This window comes from Tiliqua scincoides, chromosome 4 (assembly GCF_035046505.1).
Source record: "Tiliqua scincoides isolate rTilSci1 chromosome 4, rTilSci1.hap2, whole genome shotgun sequence".
Classification (NCBI taxonomy): domain Eukaryota; kingdom Metazoa; phylum Chordata; class Lepidosauria; order Squamata; family Scincidae; genus Tiliqua; species Tiliqua scincoides.
In genome coordinates, this window is record NC_089824.1 from 17191495 (window position 1) to 17198689 (window position 7195).

The following is a 7195-nucleotide window of genomic DNA, read 5'->3' on the forward strand; positions in this document are numbered from 1 at the left end:
CAAGTTTGACACGGATGCTTTTATGGGGTGCAGTGAATATCACCTGACCCACATTGGTCTATTGGTGGAAAGAGGCCACCTTGACTAGAGCTGTAGTATCCCTGTAGTTCCCTCCTTTGGCCAGGACTGAGTGGTTTTTGTACAAGCTTACCCCCCTCCCATCCTGACAAGTCTGAAGGCACCACTTCAAAGCCTCATGTCAGCTTGTAACCTAACAATGTGGGGAAACATAAGCCTAGATGGTGAATCTTTTCTTTACAACACAAGATGGCAGCACATCCTTATGTTTCAGAGCAGAAAAGTACCAAACGAAAATCCACATCAGCAGAGTGCTTTTTTCCAGCCATTTTATCACAATCAATAGATGGACAAAGAACATAAAAGTCACCTTTCTTCTTTCCTGATGCAAACGTTCTGCTTTTCATGAACAATGCGCAGCATGGGCTGCAATAAAATAGATGGGGAATCACATTGTCCCACAGCTGTAGGTCATTTGAGACACCAGAAAGGAATTCTGATGTGCAGAGGCACCTATTTTGTGATTATTCTTGGCTCACATTGATTAGGCTGTCAGCGCAATCCTATCTTGCGCTGGAACAGGCAGGCCAGGAGGCCTGCACAGTATCCAGTGCAAGATAGGGCCCCAAAGTGACTCAGCTGGAGGAAAGGGGAAACTCTTACCCCCTGGTAAGACCCAATGGGTCTCCTCAAACTTGCGCCATCTCTGGATGCGGCATAAGTCCAGGGAACGCTGCTTGGGAACGGGGGCTAGGATCCGGCATAACAGACAGGTCCCAGCCCCACCTCCCGCTCCCCACCCCCCCACCCCCAGGACCGCCCTCCACCAGACCTCCCCCCACCCTGGAACGCCTCCCTCCCGCCTCCTCCCTGCCCACCCCAGAGCTTTGCGTCAGTTGAACTCAGCTGATGCAAGGCTCCCTGTCAAAGTCAGCATGGAGGCTGGATTCGGTCCCTGCACTGGCCCAGCCAACTCCCGAGGAGGTGCAAACATGCTTTATGGCATGTTTGCGACTTTCCTGGGCTGGCACAAGAGACTTGAAGTGGCCCAAGGGCACCTTAGGATTGCGCCCTTAGTTGCCTAAGGCAGCGGTTTGGTGGGGAATGCTCATCTCTGTCTGCCTACTTGCCTCCACTGCTCCTCTTTCTCTTTCCACTCCCTGGATTGGAAAAGAAATGCCGAACCAAACGGTGTCTCCTGTGCGTTGCCGTTGCTGCCCAAAATGGCTCTGATGGCGAGTGGGATGGGCCGCTTACACAGTTCATTGCAGTGCCTGCAGTACAAGGTTTTGCCCCGCCTCTAGCTACACTAGTATAGAACATAGGGCAGTATCCTCAGGAGCATAAATGCAGTTGCACGAGTGCAAATGTGCCCTGCCTCCTCCTCCTTCCCTTGGAAGGTCCGCAAGGCCCCAGAAAACCACTCCTGAGGATTAGGGGAGCTGTGGGAGGGGGAACTTGTTGGAAATTGTATGGAAGCAACAGTGTTCTGCTCTCAGAATCTACTCCTCATGATTTCCAGCTATCTTGCCCTCCTGTAAGTCCCCCCTGTGCCTCACCCTACACGGTTCCTGTGACTCCCCCAACGCTCAGGGGCTATTTTTCAAGGGCCTCAGGGACCTGCTACAGGGAGGAGAGGACAGGAAATATCACCTGTTGTGCTGATTCTTCTTAGGATGCAATCTATATACTCTAGAAAGTAAATGCCTTGAGCATAATGGAGTTTGACAAGTGAGCAGTGTAGCCAGGGTTGGGTTCCACCGCACTCCCAGGTGGCATATCGACAGAGCAACAATCTAAACGTAGAATGAATGATATAGTTCATATACTTATTGGCATTAGTGGGTTTGTTTTTATTGCTAAGTCCAGGGCTTCCATCATTCATAATCAAGGCAGCACAAATGTCTTTGAATGTTATAAAAGGTGAAATTCATTTTCCTGGAAATGAAAGAGACCATTGCAAAGCTTCACTAAAACAAAGAAGGAGGAGGGAATGAAGGGGAGGACTGATCCGGTAGATATAAAGCAGAGGCTTTAAATGTCTGCCCATAAACCTGGAGTAAAGCTACTGAGAATTAATCAGCGATGAAGATTGTAATAAACTGAAATTAGTTTAGGTATCTTTCCAATCTCGTTTTTCATGTTGTAGGACAATTCATCATGAAATGTGCTTTCCTTCATTGACTGTGTTTCAGCAGCCTGCTCTCTGGATGAAAGCAGTCAAGGGACAATTAAGGCACTCAATGAAATATACATTACTTCTTCCCAGAGGAGCTGTCCGCCACAGGGAAGGGAGCATAGAGTTCATCTCAAACTTTGCTTCCAGTTATGCAGATTAATTCTTGGTGTCAAGCTGCACATTCAGCATCATCATAGGATAGAGACCTTGCTGGGCTCAACTTCGAGCTGCTCTCCTTTCCCAGTGCAGAAAACACGATAGGAAGAAAGGTTGTAGCATCGCTTTTTTCTTTAGTGAACTAGTTCTGTACCCAGAGGGCATCTTTACATGGACATATATATAACAAATGTGATCCTCCCCTGCAATTGAAAGTGGTACAGCAAGTCCTTTTGTGTGATACTGGCAAACATGTAGATTAACACCACTACCTCCATCCTATCCGTCACCAGTTTACAAGATGCAGTTGTACCATGGAGGTGTGTGCTTCATGCTATGGTGGCGTGATCAGAAGATCTCCTCGAGATAAGGGAACTTTTGTTTCTTTGTCTCCGGGTAGGCCCTCTATTGGTCTAAGGGTCTCCTCAGACCCATGCCAGCTCTGTAGCTGGTGTCGGTTCAAGGAGAATAAGGTGACAGTATGGGCCAAATTTTGAGGGAGAGGAAGTGGCATCCACGTTTGCTGCTGAGATCTGCCCTCTCCAGCCAACTACCTCCTTCTTGCTTCCTCCTCCAAAACTGTCCAGTTACTCCCCCTGCTCTCCCCTTCCCCATCTATGGCATACCTCCCCAACATCTTACTGGGCCAGCGCAGCTCCCAGAGCTTCTGCTGCACCATTCGCGACAGCAGCCATACAGCACGTGACAGCGACCATCATGTTGAGCTGCCACAAACAGGTTGCATTGCTGGAACACAAATTCTGGCAGCGCAGGCCACCCCAAGGATTGAGCTGTAACTGTATCATTTGAGAACTACCAATCACAGTTCCTAAGACTGGCTCTATGTAACGGATGAGTGAATTCCAGGCAGACAGAGGTTGCTTTGGGTGGTGGACTGCTTGAAGATTTTTGGTGGTTTGTGGTGGTAGGGTGAACATTAGAGTAGACTTATACAGTCTCTGTTAAATGGAGCTTGCTCCTTAGAAAGTGTAGCTAGGATTGTAACCTTTCTGTGCAAGCCTATGCCTATTTCAGCAATTTTCAACCTTTTTCATTTCATGGCTCACTGACATGGCACTAAAAGGCCTTGTCACACCATGGGTTTTTGGACAATTGAAAAGGCACATTGCACTGCTGACCAGGATTCACATCCCCCCCATGGCCCTACTAATATATGACCCTCCCCCCAAACTCCTGTAGCACACCTGTGAACCATTCGTGGCACACCAATGTGCCATGGCACTCTGGTTGAAAACCACTGGCCTATTTAGCAGTAAGCCTCACTGAATTCAATCGTACACCCTTGTATGTATCTGAGTGCAGCCTTAATTAGATTATGAAGATTTCCTGTATTATGTTTTCCACTTCACTTACACAAAGATGATAGGACACAGAGCACTAAGTAAAGAATGTGTCTTTCCTTTGGGAATACAAAAATCAGTAGCAGTGCATATTATTGGTCTAGTGTGCACATGACCCTTGGAAATCAGGGAGGGAAAAGAAAAATGCAAAACATCAGAGTTGGTTGGTGCCTGTTAGTCTTTTTGTGTCTGGCTGAACTGACTAAAAGAACCCTTTCACCTAAAGATCATGGAAGTTCTTTCACCGAAGGCTGATTTACACACTCACTGAGTGGTTTTTTTAGTACAACACCACTTTTCTTTAAAAGTGCTCCAGTATGGCTAAGATGGCAGACACAGGGCGCAATCCTAAGCGGCAGTTATGCTGGCATAGGTGGCCTTGGAGGGTCACAAACGTGCCACAAAGCACATGTTCGCCTCTGTGGGCGGGGGCCGCGTCAGTTCATTTATATGCGCCGACGCGCGGAGGCAGGCAGAAGCCTCTGCTGCGGCTCCTGTGCCGACACAAGCAGCAAAGGTAGGTGTGGGGGCACATGGGGAGGGGGCGGGAGGGGGCGTTACTGGGCGGGGGAGGCCGGGCGCACGGGGAGCCGGGGTCAGGGCTGGGACCCGGTGGTTATGCCAACCCCCAACCCCCGTCCCCGGGGGGAGCGAAGCGGCTTCGTGCCAACCCCCAACCCCTGTCCCTGGGGAGAGCGGAGTGGCTTCATGCCGCTCCGCTCTCCTCTGACTTGCACCACCTCCAGAGGTGGCACAGGTCCGAGGAGACCCATAGGGGCGCACAGCCCTTACCCACCCAAGCTTTCCCTTGCCCTGGCTGAGCCGCTGCAGCCAACGAACCTGTGTTGGATGCAGCGCAAGCCTACTGGTTTGCCTGCTCCAGCGCAAGTTTGGATTGCGCCCACAAACACTCAGATGCCCATTTTCAGCACCTCTAATTCCTTGAAAACCATGAAGGCAGCAAGCAAAAAGAGAAAGAGCAGGGTTGTGATTAATGGGGCTCTCTCCTCTGGGGCCATCTGTTTTGGTGCCTTTGGTTCCTCTCACATATTCCAGGGCATTCTGAATAATTTTGCAGAACAGGGTTTGGTGGTTAACCCTGACAAAGCTTCATCCTTCACAGTCAACTTGAAAGTTAGAAAAATGAAGCTGTTTCTAACACAGCTAGAAGGCTTCCCAAGGCCAGCCCCACTGATACCTGAGGTAGTATTCCAAACACTGCTCCCCCTTTGCTGGTGGCAGCCCAGTCCTATTTAGAGCTGACAGCGGGGCTGCATGGCCATGCCACATCCAGTGCTGAAACTGAACAGGCTGGAGGTTTCCTCAGAGTAAGGAAACATTTGTGTAGAGCCCCAGCCTGCCCAATGGGGCTACTCAGATCTGGCCAGCAAAATTTCTAGCACAAGTCCAAGTAGCGCCATGTAGACATTTCAGACCCAGGGTAGGGGTTAGGATACAGTGGAGGTGTTCTCCACCATCCACACCACTCTCCCAGGCCTGAACCGCCCCCTATTCACCCTCTCCCACCCCAAAATATCACCTCCCCGCCTCCATTCCTCTCTCCCTTCACCCCTGCAGTGCACTTACCAATGCCAGCAGCTATGGGCTGGGATTTAGCATTGGCAGGCCACCACACACGTCTTTCCACCAGCACTCTTTACTCATAAGTTGTTGCTGCGTCAGCGCTAGCCCAGGTTAGGATTGGGTTGTCTGTCAGTTCCAAGAACCAATGTGACACTTCTCTTAAGTGTCCAGTCTACTGGGTCAGAGGCCGCATTTGGGATGGCCCCTATATAGCATATAATGCAGAAAGTCATGGGTTCAAACCTGGCATTTCCAGGTTGATAAGGACCCTGGAGAGCTGCTGGTAAACAGTAAACAATACTAAACTAGAAGTATAGAAATATAAGTGCATTTTGAGGAAGGGGCTGTAATTTCATGGCCCACCTTAGGCTCCTAAAAAATTGTCTTGAAAAATGCATGAATTCAAGAACTTATGCCATGTGATGTCTTAAGACTGCAGGACCTGGGATTCCTCTCTGCCTGGAATCCTCATGCTCCTGCTGTCTTGCATCGAAGCTATTCTGCCTGTCCATAAATATGCAGGGAATAGTTGATATGTTTCAATGGAAACACTACACCATTCTGCACATGTTTAAAGGTGCTCTTTCTCTGATAAGTAGGGTAGATGGGATTGAGCCCCATCAACGTTAAGTGTCACCAGCTGTCTCTGCTCCAGCAAAAGCAGATATGTGTGCCGTTGGTGGGAAGGGCTGGACAGAAATAAGGATGTTTAAATTTCACCTGTTCATTCAAAATATCTATTTAGTTCTTTGGTCATCATTCTCTGTATAAAATGCTTTGAAATGCAAGAGGCTGTAGATTAGTAAAATTTTTCTTAGGCTTTGCCAAGCCCTCCCCAAGGAGCAGAAGGACACAGTAAGATAAATAGAGCTCCGCTTTCACTCACTATTGATCTGGGACAGGGGTGTCCAAAGTTTTTGGCAGGAGGGCCACATCATCTCTCTGACACTGTGTCAGGGGCCGGGGAAAGAAATAATTAATTTACATTTAAAATTTGAATAAATTTACATAAGTTTACATAAATGAATATATTAAAGATGAACTTATATGAATGAATGAAGGTCTTGCAATAGCTCAAGGCCTTTAAAAGGCCTTGCACAAAGCAAGGCTGGCCTTTCCTTTGCTGCTGCTACTGCATCACAGACATGAAACAGCAAGCAGTGGAGGAAGCCCTCATCTCACAGCTCACGCAAAGAGGTCAAACAGTTGGCTTCACGCTGAGAGCAGTTGTGTCGGGCCAGTGCGGGCTGCAGCAAATCTCTGGAGGGCCAGAGCTCATTGGAGACTGGGGTCTCCCTGAGGGCCGCATTGAGAGGCCTCGAGGGCCGCATGTGGCCCCAGGGCCGGGGTTTGGGCACCCCTGATCTGGGATAAAGTAATCTTTCCATATTTCTTATGGACTATTTGCATGAAAATGGAATGCTTCTGAAGGTTCCTTAAATGGCATCACTACAGGGGGACAGCACAATAAGCACTGCATGTGCCTCTCCCACTCTCCATCGGAGCCATTCTGGGCAGCGACTGTAACATGCAGGAGCACTCAAAATGGCTCCAAGGGCCCACTTACACAGCATGTTGTGGCACCTGCAGTACTTAACATGCTGCCCCCCACAGCAATGCCACTGGATTCCTTTTAAGAAATGAAGTGACTTGGAAACCCTTGGCACATCCCGATCTGTTTCTAGCAGCCAAAGTGAGGCATCCCCATGCAAGCAGGGAAGATAAATGCTGTTATTACTTCAAATCTCTAGTAGGACACCTCAAAACACTGGGAACTCACTAATCTTAATAAAATATATACGCATTAATTATAAGTGAAGCATACAAGAGTCATCCAGAGATTGTAATCAGCAGGATTCAGAGAAAGAACACTTTGTTCTTGGTGGTTACAGAGACA